General features: G+C 37.6%; 1 long non-coding RNA gene across 1 annotated transcript; it reads left to right on the forward strand.

Annotated features, from left to right (window-relative positions):
- The first annotated feature begins 825 nt into the window (after window positions 1–825).
- LOC113588816 lies at window positions 826–7,083 on the forward strand. The gene is made up of 2 exons (XR_003411886.2): window positions 826–1,707; window positions 6,227–7,083. It is a non-coding gene; the product is annotated as an uncharacterized LOC113588816 (long non-coding RNA).
- The last annotated feature ends 6,948 nt before the right edge of the window (window positions 7,084–14,031 follow it).

Here is a 14,031-nt window from a genome sequence, read left to right on the forward strand (position 1 = left end):
TGGTCTACAGATCATGCAGTGCTACTCTCTTGTGGTAGGAGAAGTTTGATTGTTATTATGGAAAAGCCTCACATTCATTAAAGGCTAGAGTTAGAGTTAGGGTCATGTACCACTCAAATGATAAAATGATACCTGTTGACTAATGCACTATGACTTGAGAGAAAAGCTCTCCTTTAAAAGAAGAACCTGCAGTTCACAGTCCATTTAGTCCTTTGCTGATCTGTGTGGATTTCTATTTGAAGTTACTGTAAAAACAATCATTTTTACCAGCTGTCATGGTTCCAAACATGTAACCTGTCCCAGAGCAGAGTTACAAATTGCTCCAGTCAGTCACTTTGTGGTGGTTATGAGATGATGAACTGTCACTGAGTATTTGTTTGGCAGCAGTAACACCTGTGGAGTGCACTGAGCCAAAACAAGCAACTCATTCTCTGTGTGTGTTTCTGAAAACGCCAGTTTAGGACCCAGCTCTCTCAGAATATGGTCTCTGCTCGGAAATGATTCAATGGTGTATGCAGGAAGTGGTTAGTGCAGATGGAGAGGTACATCCCCTCTTCTCAAAGTCTTTCAGTTCTTACACACATGAAAAGGTGCTCTCCCAGGACAGGAATACATGCATACATGCAAAGACACACGCACACACACACAAACACACACACACCTAGATTGTTTGACCTAGATTGCCCTCATCTGAACAGGGGATGGGGGCAGTGTTGTTCCACCTCCCCACCCCGTCAATGGTTTGAACTGCTGCCAAATAGAACAGAGCAACTGAAACTTTTACTGCCTGCCCCTTTGTTGCAACAGGAAGAGAAAGAGGGAACAAATTTGTATGAGAGCAGGAAAAAAGGAAGAAAATTTTAAGCTCAAAACAAATTCATAGCATTCGCATAAGGATAAGGATTTCCTCCTCTGTGTTTTTTTGTGGTCTCTTCATTTTGAGAGCCTAGTGCGAAGGAGTCATTGAAGCACTACAGGTTTGTTTGGATAGGATGGTTGAACTCTGGATCACTACAGGAGAGAAATACAGAAATCTATTGATAACAAAGGGAATGTGACGTCATGCATTCCCTTTGTTGAATGCATGCCCAGGCTGACCTGGACAGTGCCTGAGCACAAACATGCAGGAGAAATATGGATGTGTTCCTTATAATGCTGCACATGTGACACTGTTTTCATCTGCTGGCTGTAATCTCATTCCTGTACCAGCAAAGACCCATGAAGGGTTTTATTTCAGTCACTTCCGCTTTCTTGGTAAAGAAAATCAAGAAGCCATTGCAGTTGCCTTGGTGGTTTGTGGTTTAATCTTCAGGAATTTTTGCTCCAGTTGTTTGAGCACATTTGTTTGGTCTTGTTTCAGATGCAAAGAATGTTCTCTATCTGAGGAGGTTAAGAATTGTAGAAATGTACATGAAGATAAACAGATGACAGTCTTTGGCTGTACTTTGGCTTGTCCTCTGCTTCTGCACTCCTTCGTCGTGTTTTCCAGGATGGTGCGTAATCCCAAGCGTCAGTGGACAAGCCTCAAGATGCGTGGAGCTGGAGCCGGATACCTCAAACTCCCTGGGACAGATGCCAAATGTTGACAAAAGCCGTGAATGATTTCACAGGGGTGAACAGCTGAACGGGACTACCACTCTCTCTCCATTTGGATCACATGATGGACCCTTAAAACCACTGATAGCAGAGTCAGTTTTTGGCACAAAGGTAAGAGGAATGGAGTATTACCCAGTCCTTAGGACCTCAGCATTTTTCTTCCAGTAGCCCACTTTACTAATGGGTTGCATTGTTTTTAGTTTCTAAAGAGATAAGTAACAGTAACCCATGTCAGGCTGGCTGAGGTATATCTTTTTCTGTCCTCCTGAAGTATGAGATTGTCTGAGATTGTTATGGACTCTCTTCTCTCTGTCCCTTGTAGTAAAGAGTACTGTGACTTCAAGTTATTTCTGCTTGAATCACAAATAGTCACTTTTCTTGCTCTCTGCCTTCTGTTTGTCCTAACTCCTTCTTTACTAGCATTCTTTCTTTCTTTCTTTCTTTCTTTCTTTCTTTCTTTCTTTCTTTCTCTCTCTCTCTCTCTCTATTCTCTCTCTCTCTGTTTGTCTCGTTGGCTCGGCGACTGTGTTGAAGTGAGCAGGGAGAGGATGCAGGCTCACGGTAAGGCAGGCAAAGCCCAGACTGCTTTTTGTTAGGTTTTCTCTCAGTCCCTTGTTGAAGTGCGTTTGGTTAAAGCCTATTTTTCTCGGCCTTCCTGCTAGGAACAATATATGTGTAAGTCTCCTGCACCTGCAGCCATGACTACATCTGCTTCTCCTTCAGAAATGTTTCCTCCATTGAATACCATCATCCAGCTATTTAAATATATATATTTGAAGCGTTAGCACTTCTAATGTTAACCACTTGACTTCAGGAACCCTTCCAATACTTTCCAATAGATTTCTTTCCTGGCCTCTCCTCTCCTTCTCACAATCATCTTCCTCCTGCAAATGTGTTTGCTTGTGGCCATGGTTTACATTCCACTGTTTATACATTGCTGACTGACCATATAACTAACCATAACCTTAACCATAAACCTTTACCTAACCTTAAACCTAAACTATTTCTAGATAGAAAACATTTGTAATGGGATAATACATTAAAGTTTGATGTCTACTTTTTTGCTCTCAAAACAAAGTAATTTCTGTTTTATCAGCTGTAAAGCAAAAGACCACTGCTGTTGCCCTCCGATAACAGAAGAGCTGTCATTGTATCTTTCATTGTAAATTTGCGGAAGCTTTCTTGCTCGTTCTTGTTCTTTCAGAGACTTACCCTACTTGGTTGTATCGTTCTGGTGTATGCATACACAAAATGTGCAATATGAAAGGAATTAATTTTATGGATACAACATTAAGTTATGAAGACTTGATTCTACATCACTTTATATTATACAATATTATACACATGAACTACCTGATTGTGACAACATTTGTGAATGAATTGGAATGTCCAAAAAAAAGGTTCAAAGTCAAATAAGTAAAAGTTTCCACAATAACAATGCCTTATGCAATAACATTTCAAAATGTACAAGCTTTTACGTCAGATCATTCTAAAGGTATTCTTAACAAACCTTTGTTGATGCTGCATATTAAATATTTATTATGAATTACACCAGATTCTGTTTCAAAGGGGGATATGTTCAAGATGGTGCTGGTTTGCCACATGTTTATGTGGTACTGTACTCAGTTCTTTTGACTTTGACTCTGTTCAAAAGTTACGAACCATTATATTGCGCTCACATATAATCTCTCATCCCCCTGCTTCTGACAAAACTCAAAAACAGGCCTTGGTTAATTATGAAGCTAAACTGAAACTATGTCTAATTTGCAGAGCCATGTAAGGGTTCTTCTTTTACTATGACATTTTTGCTGTAATGTGAGTTAGCAGGAGGCATGTTTGCTGTTTTTCATGTTTCACAGTCTAGATCCTGTGAAAGACTCAGTATCTATGTTTGTTTAGCACAGAGACAGAGAGCTGAAGAAAGAGAGAAAGGGAGAGAAAGAGCGAGGGAGGGAAAGAGGGTGGGTGGGAGAGAGGGAGGGGAGAAAGAGAAGTATGTCCTCCTCGTTCTCCTCAGATGAACTTATGTTGCTTCATAGTTTTTTTTCCCTCTCTCTCCATTTGGCCCACTTCCTGCATTTACTGTACTGCTGACAATTAGCTGCTCTGTACGGTGACCTGCTGCACCACATTAGCCAGCAGGAAGTCTTTCTTTAGAGAAGGCGGAGGAGTTTAATCCTGCACTCACACGCAACACTGAACAGACCAAAATTCAGCTTGGAGGAAATGAAAGAGCACTATAGAAGATATGTAAAGAAAGAGAGTAACTGGTATAAATGGGGATACACAGAAGTAGTGGAAATGTTCATAATTCATATAGAGTGTTGGAACAGCAGTGTTTTACCAAAAAAAGTTGATGTTTGTGCCCTAGTTTGGTTACACTCAGTATCTTATTACTTAACACCACATATAGCTAGCTGTATTGAGGGTAAAGATAGTTTGTTAATCTAGAGTCTGTGTGCCAATAAGATGAAGCTAAGGTCTTATCTTTGAATGTAGACTGTTAACTGCAACCCTCCATTGCATGTGTGATAGAGTCAACCAAGGTCAAGCCTAGCCCTGCTTCCTGTTTTGGGGGCTGCTATTTTCGCAATAACGACAGTGTTCTTGGTTGTGAACATGATGACACAATGATTCAATGCATACACACTATTCCTTCATCACATGCCATGAGTATCAAGCAAAGAAAAGGTCAGCAGAGCAAGCACCACCCAGATCTACTCACACCTAACTGAGTTTTCCCCATACCTAACTCAGTCAAGGCTTTGTTGTTAATGCTGGCTGAACAGGAGAATCTGTAACAGTCACCTGTTTTTTTAAGAGAAACTTTTGTCATGTATAGGCTTGTATCTAAATCTTTCAGCAAGACGTGCATCAAGTTGACAGATCTGTGTGTTTACCTTGTGCCACTGTGTGACCAGATGCCATGACTGCCGAGTCTTTTGATCGCTGAGTAACACAGGCGGCTGATTGGGTGAACACCATCAGAGGAGTTCACTTTTTCATCTTCAAATTATCCAAATGACTGCCAGATTAAACTTTTCATATCTCACTGGTGTGGCACAAAATAATTCCTTTATCTTGATATCTGGAAGGATCTTAGCTAAATTAACTCTTTAAGCAGATATATATTGGTATTTTAAAGATGAAATGAAGCACTGATCAAGTGTTATTACAATGTTTGTAAACTTTACCCCAAATAATTGTTCTCTTGTCTTGTCCAGAAACTGGAAATAAGTAAGTAACACTGAAGTACTATACTGTGTTATCCTTCAACCCTTTCTATGTACTGTATTCTATGTATTTTTTATGTTTATTCTTTTTACAATTTACCCAAATACATCATCACATAGCTATGTTACATGCTTAGATAATTTTTTATCAAATTATAAGAATTTTATTTCTGTATGTTTAATTAAATCTCCCAATTAACTAGAGATATCTGAAAATGGCTATTCAACCTCATTAATTTTGGAATCATAGAATATATTGTATATATTATATCTATTTAAATGAAAGCCAATAAAAGATTTCCAAATTTTTTGTCCAAAAAGAAAGTCCAAAACTGGTTTATTCTGACAAATTCCTCCAGTCACACTGGTGTAGTCAGTATTTTTCTTTTTAAATATTTCCAAATAATACCAAAATAAGTGAATATAACAATAGAAAAATATGAAATTTGAGAGCCATACTCACACCACTTTTAGCTCCTCCCCCACAGGCGGAGCAACACTCACACACCTCTGCAAACAGCCGATTTAGTTCTTCCCACATACACCCCTTTTGTGGAGTCAGACACATGGTCGTGCTCTCTAAGCAGATATGATCATAATGAGAATACTAACTCAGCCAGAGCTCTGGATGCTTGCATTGACACCATTTTGTTTCCTCTCTGTCGTTGTGGGCGGAACATTATAATGAAAACCTCCTGAGTCCTGGGAGCGGCTGCTTTCTCCCTCAGACTGTTAAATGGCGAACTTTCCACAGGGATGCTGTGTTGGAATGAGTTCAGTTTCTGGGAAAGTGAACATACGCTCTAAGCAGGAAATCAAAAGGTTTTTCTGTGACACCATGCCAACCATGATGCAGATCAGAACTGTAATGTTTAGCATTCCCTTCAAAAATGCCTCCAGGAAAAGCATATTCCCTTCCACACTACCATTCCTTTTTACTGCTGTATAAGGACCTATTACTTATGATCAGGTGTATTCTACTAGTGCAGTAGGCTGTTTTTTTCAGGCTACAGGACTGACATGAACTGGGATATTCCAAAAAAAAAGAAAAAAAGAAAGACTATTCATGGAGTTCAAGTCCCATTAAGTTTTCCAATAGTTTACACACAACATACATTATTGGGTACATTTTTGTTGGATTATTTTCACATTGAATGAAAGCCATGACATTTCCTCTTTCAAAAAAAAACATTTTATTTGTAATTCCTCATTTTGAACTGTAACTCCTTATAATGCATCTTAATTCTTAATTCTAGTATTTGTATTAATATAAGAAAAAGAGGTGGAATAAACATAAAAATTAGTGGCTGACTTTCAGGATTTTCCCCTCTGTGTGGGATTTAACGGTGGTGCTTTAATTCTGTATTTGTTACACTAAAATACTTGTCTCATTGCAGGTGTGAAAGGTCCTGCCACTGCTGCCTTTAGGGCTGAGGTAGTAGACTGAGTAGTTGTGGAGCTGCGTCTGCTCCCTGGGAGACAACTACACAATCTACTGTCTTTCCTAAGGAGACAGGCAAATCAGCCAGAAATACATTGAATCAAGATGACGTCTTTATGTCTGAGGATACAGTTTAAAAAATATAGCTATTTCAAATGACACAGAGTGTAAAAAAAAATAACACACACACACACACACACACACACACACACACACACACACACACGCGCACACACACACACACATACACACAAATAACACAAGTGAGCTCAATTTAATTCTGTAGGACACGTCTTTGTTTGTTTTTTTCTTTTTGTTTACAGTTTACACATGTAGCTTTTGTGCATTTAAGGCACAGTTTTGTGCATCATAACACCATGCTTGTGCAGGAGGCTGAAGACTGCAAAGGATACAAACTTAAAGGGAAGAGCTTTGGTGCCTTGCCGTGGTGAGGTAGTAGGTTGTATAGTTTGGTGGAAGGGGTCAAGCCCTATTTAGGTGATAACTATACAGTCTATTGCCTTCCTTGGCGCACCAGCTGACTGCAACCACAGAAACCACATCAGTGGTGAGGTCTTCACTGACATGTTACTAATGATTGGATAGTCTGGAGCTAATTAATTCCTAACAGTGTTTTTCTTGCAAAAGTGTTAACACTTTCTCATTGCCTTTATTAAGTTGTCACACACTTGTTCTAAACAGTTATGTCTGGATTAACAGTCTATATAATGTGATGTATAAATGCATATATACATGTCAGTTTAAGATGTACTTGTAAGTGTTTGAAATAAACAGTATTTACAGGTGAATTTACAGTATGTATGTTTATTGAAAACCTCTTGTTAACACCTGTCCTTTGGTTAAAACCAGGTCAGTTATGAAAGAAGTCAAAATAAGACAACACTATCTACTATGGTGGATTACATTTGCATGGAATGTACAATGGACTATAAGATCTTTGGGTTCTTGAAAAGTGCTATATAAATTCCATTTATTATTATTATTATTGTTGTTGTTGTTGTTGTTGTTTAGGTACAGCTATAAAGTAGGTGTACTTAATAAAGTGATCGCTTAGTGTAAATATCAGCATCTGTGTGTCATCATGTGTACAATTTTAAGACAGTTTTCATCCATGTAGAGTCAGTAGCAAGCATGGATTAAGGACACCAAAGACAAGTATTTGTTAGAGAGGTGAGAGAAGTGTGCATTTCTATAGTACTTAAAACACAGAGACCCGCCTGCAGAAAAAATGCCTGAAAACATCCTTACTGTACAGTAAGAATGTACTGTATTTCCATTACAAGGCCATTTTCAAAAAAATAGAAGTGTACTGTTTGGTTTTGTTATTTCTAGTAAACAGGAGAAATTAATCCAGTCCATGTGTTCTATGCTTACGCCTCTGTGGCTCATATAGAACCAATACAATAGCAAAACCATGCCATTTTTTTTTGTTGTTGTTTGTTTTGTTTTGCTTTGTTTTGTTTTTGTCGTTATTAGTGATTAAGATTATTCATTTAAATAACTTGTGTTGTTTGATAAAATAATTTGTTTTGTGGCATACACTTAATGTTTAAGTTTTAGCTTTTTGCTAACAAAATGCAAGCTTCTGTTTATTACGTTTTTGGAAATATAACTTTAAAAAGTATTCAAACAAATCAGATAAAGTTTAAGATAAACATACTTTTAAAATGTGCCTAGATAATGGTCAGGGCCTGGAAGGACCCAATTGTACTTTTAGTATTTGATGAGACACATCCTAATTTGTGGACTCCATTTGGTTTTATCTTTTTGCAACTATAGTGCAGCATATTTGCAGAAACTTCATCCCACTGTTTCAAAACCTTACACACAATGTAAAATCTAGCAAAGCAAACTGCTGATTCACAACGTCAACTTGTTAAAAATGAAACTTTGTCTTCAAAAATCCAAATAAATCAAATGCATAATGCGGATTTGATTTTATTCACCATTCCTTAATGAACCACAGCCATTGTGCCTGAAGCCTTGAATGATGAACTCTCTTTGTTTAACATCTTTATCCAAACTTGAGGGCCTGCTTATCATATCAGTACATTGACTATACAACACAGTAAACAAGTCTGAAAGCCTCTGGATTTGTTTTGTTTCTGCACTGCATTACCATTCCCGTAATGGTTGATTACACATATAGAACTATATTGTTTTTATGATTGTTAGTGTTTAGTGCTATTTGTGTATCACAGTAGTGACTGGAGCATTGTGTTTTAGTGGCAGAACGTTTTTCATGACATCATAGGGTTAACCATCATTTAGACATCATGACATAAAACATGACTCTGTGATGAAATGTGCTTATTATAATGATTAAATAATTTAGAACATCTACAGTTTGGGTGCATCAGGAGAATATTGTCTAAAGGTTTGCCAAAAGAAAGTTCCTTTTTGTAACTGCAAAAATCCTTTAAATGTAATATGTAATATGTCCATTCCTTCCTCTCTTCACAATTTTGTGAGAGGACAGTCCTCTCACAAAATTGTGAAGGGAGTGAGGAATGGACCCGTGTGTACTCAGTAATGCAAAACATACTAAAATCTTTACAAGGTTTGTCAAAGTTAACCCTTTAAAGAAAGTTAAAACACATGTAAGAAAGTATAAAAGTATAACATATTATTCATTTTTAAATCATATTAATGTTTTCCTTTTCATCTCGCTAGACACCAATTTTGAGGACTTATGGATAACAAATAAATTGCAAACAGCTGTTATCAGCCTAAATCACGTTACCTTATATAATAAATACAAACTGTAGATAGGAAAGGTGATTGTTATAATTGCTGCTTTCAATTTAAAAAATGGCAAATGAATAAAATTACAGTCAGGTTTTTATAAGCATTCTCTGTGTTAGCAAATGCGACACAAGTGTTCTCTGATGTTTCACTGAGGAGTCTGTGTTAGATGCCCCAGTGTTAGTAAACCATGGAGATGTTGATACAGAACCTCGGTTGAAGATCATTATCTCTTTTATGCCAGGCATGTTTGACCGGAGTGTTTGACTGAGAGACCCTGCCAGAGGTGTGCAGGCCTCCCAGAAGAATATAAATGCAGCACAGGTGGATGAAGCAGACCATGAAAACATGGAGATGCATGGAGGAGCCACGCATGATCAGAAGCCAGCTGCAGCACAACAGTGCCCCTTCCTGGCCAGCTCCTTATATTAAAAAAGAGGAGAACAGCTTTTCAGGGAACATTCATTAGAACTGTTCAGATGTTTCAGACTGGCTGACAAAACATTTCTAATATGGTTTTAAGATCTTCAGAAACATTTGAGATCAGCATTATTTTACCAAAGTGAAAATCTCACTGCTCCACAAATGTGCACTTGCCTTCTGCCTTTGTAGTGTTTTTCTATATATTGATGATTTTACTTTTTGTTTTAATTATCAGCAGCTGCAGCAGCCACAACAACAACAATGAGAATGACAACAGCAACAACAATAACAACAACAACAACAACAATAATTCACCATCCCTCAAGATCATTTTTCAAACCAAACAAAACCACCAAATTTTCTAAAAATAAAAAATGTATTTTTATTTTTTTTTACTTTACTGATATGGTTTTATTCCCTGTACGTGATTAAACAGTAACTGCGGATAAAGCAGTCTTTCTCAAAATAACTGGGAGGAGGTTTGGTCTAAGGATTTGAGAGCCATAAAATATGTTTGTTTGAATTTGAATAATTTTGAACATTTTATGAGAATGTGTGATAATTTAAAGAAGCTGACAATAAACAAATGTTCTTCAGCATGTATGTGTCATTTTTAATCTAGGGTTTTGGTTTTCACCAGGTTTGACTGCAGAATAGAATTGCTGCACAGACAGTATTTTTTTGCAATGACCAACGTTTCACACGTCAGACATATACATTTCATCACCATATGTTTGAGGAGACACTAATAAAATGCAAATAAAGCCATGAAAAAACATTTGCTTTCTTTTAGTAATATGTTGGAGATAACAATTAGAATTGAGTGTTACACACAACTGTTGAGCACAGAGATCATTTTAAATCAATTTCATTGAATTAAGTATAAGGTTAGTTGGAAATGTTGCCAGCTTTAAGGACACATCTAGCCACCAAGAATGTTAGGTCTATGCAGAAAAGAACAATGATAGATAGATAGATAGATAGATAGATAGATAGATAGATAGATAGATAGATAGATAGATAGATAGATAGATAGATAGATAGATAGATAGATAGATAGATAGATAGATAGATAGATAGATTCAAACAAAGTCCTTATGTCAAGGAAACCTTTTTGCTGTGCTTGTAAATCATTAACACTTCGGTTGAAATGACTTTTTTTTCAAGACACATATGCTTTGCATATGTGTGTGTGTGTGTGTGTGTGTGTGTGTGTGTATGGTTGGGGGTGGTGTGAACCCTACCGCTCTAATTACACATACATGATATGTGGGTCTGTTTCAACAGTGTTTACTGTGAAATCAAATGCCCACTACTGGATTTTACACATGAACACTGATTAAATATTGCCTTTTGTATTCTCTTAGTGTGTTGATTGATATGAATGTGCTGTGCTGACTAAAGATACAAAAATATATATTTGATATTGTGTTTCATGTCATGCAGCCACATAAAAACTACATAGCTTTAAGCACTGCCCTGAAACTGTTATCAGTTTTATTACAAGACCACAGGTTTTAGTGGCATGGTTTTATAGCCACTAATGTGCTCATATATTTTACATATACTACAGCACCACCATGTCTTTCAGTATGTACATGTTAGCATTTTTCTGTAACTAGCTACACACAGTAGGGAACACAGGCTCAACTCATGTAGGAGGAAACACAGGCTAAACACATGTAGGAGGGACCATTGGTTAAACTGCTTCAAAAAAGTGGGGTCAACCTCAGAACGTCATGTTAGAAATAATCAGAGGCCCATCGAAATACACTCTGTCCACACTCTTCCTGAAAGCTCTCTGAACCAAATGACAAATTAAGTCATTAGAGCTCAGTGGTTAAGGTACTTAACTTCTAATTAGAAGGTTGCTGGGTCAAGCCCCACCACTGCTGAATTACCACTGTTGGGCCCCTGTGCAAGACCCTTAACCCTCAAGTTGTACTCAGTCATCATTGTAAGTTGCTTTGGATAAAAGTGTCTGGTAAATCTCAAAACATGGGGTGGAGACTCTGTAGCTCTTGCTTACCCTGGGTATGTTTCTCAGTCTGAAGGAATTTCATTTTGTATAATTTAATTTATTAACAGTCAATAAGTAAGATAAGTAAATAAGATTACATCAGTAAGATTACATCTCATCATTTTTGTCAAGGATAACACAAAGTCTTATTTTGCCCCTTGATATAAAACAACAAAGTTTATGTACACATAACAGCAAAGATAATGTAGATGTTACTTTTAAACTATAAACTGTTCATTATAATCATTACTCTGCTCTTTTATGACTTTTATGAATTTATATCTGTAGAACTTCCTGGTACAAAATGTGATATAGCTGTCACTGTCACTACATTACATATTACTCCACTTTTTCCAAGTTCTCAAACCCATGTAAGCTGATTAATTTGCTGGCACAAGTGAAATGCTTTGTGTAATCTTATTAAATTTGACCTTCTCTTAAATATATTAGTGTTACAAATCACTCATAAGAATCTATTGTCTTGACAAAGGAATAGTTGGATTATGTTATTGGGTTGGACAAGGTGGAAATCAAATAATGTATCAAAAATAACCAGAATACAAAGCTTTCTCTTCAAATTACTTATTAAATTCACCAGAACTTAAAGCTATTGCTTCACCACAATATTTCATGGTTCCTCCAAAGTATTCTTGATCCCCCTGCAAAATTGCTACTATTTATTGGAACATCATCTTAAATCTGATCATTTGAACATTTCTTATATCATGTCTTTGGTTTTTGTTTGCTATCATGTTAAATGAGTAGCATGAGAACAGCTATTAGAATGATTTTATTCAGCTAATCATTTACATTATACACAAGATTGAGAGATGTAAAAGTACAAAACAAGCTTTTTATTTCAATACAACGAAAGTCACTACATATAACGTAGCTTGCATGACATGATAATCCTCAGATTTACATACACTGTATTTTAAAGATGAAGTAATTCATTTAAATCATTCTTGCCTTTAAGGTATAACAATACATAAAACAATTCCAATTAAACCCTGCCAGACCTATACAATTACATTTAATCATTAGTACTTGTGTGGGCATTAGAAATGAGCAAAACTGACTATAAATACTCAGTATTCATTCAGGTTTTCCCAGTGGAGAGGGACTTGCCATGTAGTTGGATATCATATTAAATCTGTCCATGTTTTTGTGAGTTGTTCTGAAGCCCTCTGAGTGTTTTCTCATCAAACTTGTAGGTGAGCTTGCGTTTCACTTTGCAGATTTCGCCCGTCCGGGAGTAGTTCCTGAGAGCCCGTGCCATTTTCTGATATGTCATGGTCTTGCGGTTGCCCTTGCGTCTCCCCCACATCTCTGCCAGCTTCTCCTTGTTCTGGGAGGAGAACTGAAATGTGCCGTTAGCTGACTGAACCCACCAGATACAGCTACGCATGTCTGGAGTCTGCAGCATCTCATAGAGAAACTGAAACAAGCGCTCTTTTCTTTTGCCTGGAGAGACAGAAACAAGATTTCCCATCTGTTAATGAAATGGGTTTCCTTTCATTCTTTTTCAGTTAAATATCACACTTCTGGCAGTGACAGATTTCAGAAATGCAAAATTCAAGTATCATTCAAGTATTCTGGTATGTTACATACACATGCCAAATAATCACTCGGTAAAACTATAGACCAGGTGTACCTAATAAACTGGCAAATGCTTATATGTGTACACATGTGTGTAAAAAGGCAGGTACCAGAGAGAGGAGCCATGGGTAGGGACTCCCAAGCCAGGGGCCTTCTGCTATCCATAGAGGGAGATGGAGGAGACTCCTGGTAGCCTGAAGTGCTGGACTGAGAGTCTGTGTCACTGCAGTGATGGTTGTCATAGTGACAGTGTCCCCCCTTCAACAGTCAAAAGAGCAAATAAACCACAGATGGAACCTGGCATTATTCCTTTATCCAACAGTTCCTCTTGCAAAATCACTGTATGTGTGTACATATGTGTTTATCTGTGCATGTGTGTGTGTGTGTGTGTGTGTGTGTGTGTGTGTGTGTGTGTGTGTGTATGTGTTTACTTACCCACTCACTGGGACTGGAGAAACTGAGCCATGTCTGCTGCCGTTGAGGTTGCTGCTCACAACATCTCTCTTCTGGTCCTACTGGCCCACCATACTGCCACTCATATACATGTCGACCTGACCAGCTGTTTTCTGCAGAGAAAAAAAATGTCATTTAAATTCTCTCAAAGAAAATGAGTCAATTAAACTCTAAAGAATCTACAATATCTTCAAGAACACCAGGTTAAGGAGAGATTTGTTTTCTCTTTACTGGATCACACTTATCCTTAACTCTGGAGAGTTGCAATCAACTTGCCCTCAAGAAAAGCTCTTCCATCCAAAATAACTGTGGCTTCCAGGGAATTGGTTGCCAGCGAATCCTTTTTATTGGACACTCTGACCTCTCTGTTGCAGATCTTACTGTTCTCGCCTCCTGACCTGAGGTCAGCAGCTCCCCGTTGCTCCTGCTCTGGATACAGGCTCTTGGCTGCACTTCCCCTGTGTGTTCCTTCAGATACTCTTCAATCATATCCAGGTCCA

The sequence above is a fragment of the Electrophorus electricus genome, chromosome 24, assembly GCF_013358815.1.
Source record: "Electrophorus electricus isolate fEleEle1 chromosome 24, fEleEle1.pri, whole genome shotgun sequence".
In the NCBI taxonomy this organism is placed as follows: domain Eukaryota; kingdom Metazoa; phylum Chordata; class Actinopteri; order Gymnotiformes; family Gymnotidae; genus Electrophorus; species Electrophorus electricus.